Raw genomic sequence first — 544 nt, 5'->3', positions numbered from 1 at the left:
GTCTCCGCGTATGAGGGGCCAGAGGCGAGTCTAAGGGAGGGGTGTCTAGGAGTCGGAGGTGACTGGGGTGGGGAGACTGAGGAGGGAGGTGTGAGACTGGGCCCACCTGTGTCCGGGAAACCGCTTCGTCAGTGTTTGAGGGAAAAGGTGGGAACTGGACTGTCTGAGGGTGGAGGCAGGAGTGGGGCTTCCTTTGGGGTTGGAGAGATTTGGGGTTATCTGCCGGGGAAGACACAGAACAAGGCCTTTCTGCAGTTGGGCAGGTTCAGTGTGTCCGAGGGGAGAGGCACAGGGCTGAAGCTTCCTATGAGAGTAGGCAGGATGTGGGTGCTTGAGCAGGGAGGGTCATGTGGAAGCTTCTATGGCGTCTAGGTGGGGTTTAGGTAATTGAGGGAGGGGGCTCAGAAGAGGTGTTTTCTGTGATGTTGGCAAGGATTCACTGTGTCTGAGGGAGTGGCAGAGGGCAGGGCTTTCTTCCCCCCCCCCAGTTGGAGTCTCACTCTGTCACCCAGACTGGAGTGCAGTGGCCACTCCCGGCCACCGC

Source organism: Carlito syrichta, unplaced genomic scaffold (genome assembly GCF_000164805.1).
Source record: "Carlito syrichta isolate Samal-C Ts95f unplaced genomic scaffold, Tarsius_syrichta-2.0.1 Scaffold316389, whole genome shotgun sequence".
NCBI lineage: Eukaryota > Metazoa > Chordata > Mammalia > Primates > Tarsiidae > Carlito > Carlito syrichta.
The sequence above is the reverse complement of the archived record's forward strand: the minus strand, read 5'-3'. Positions refer to the sequence as shown.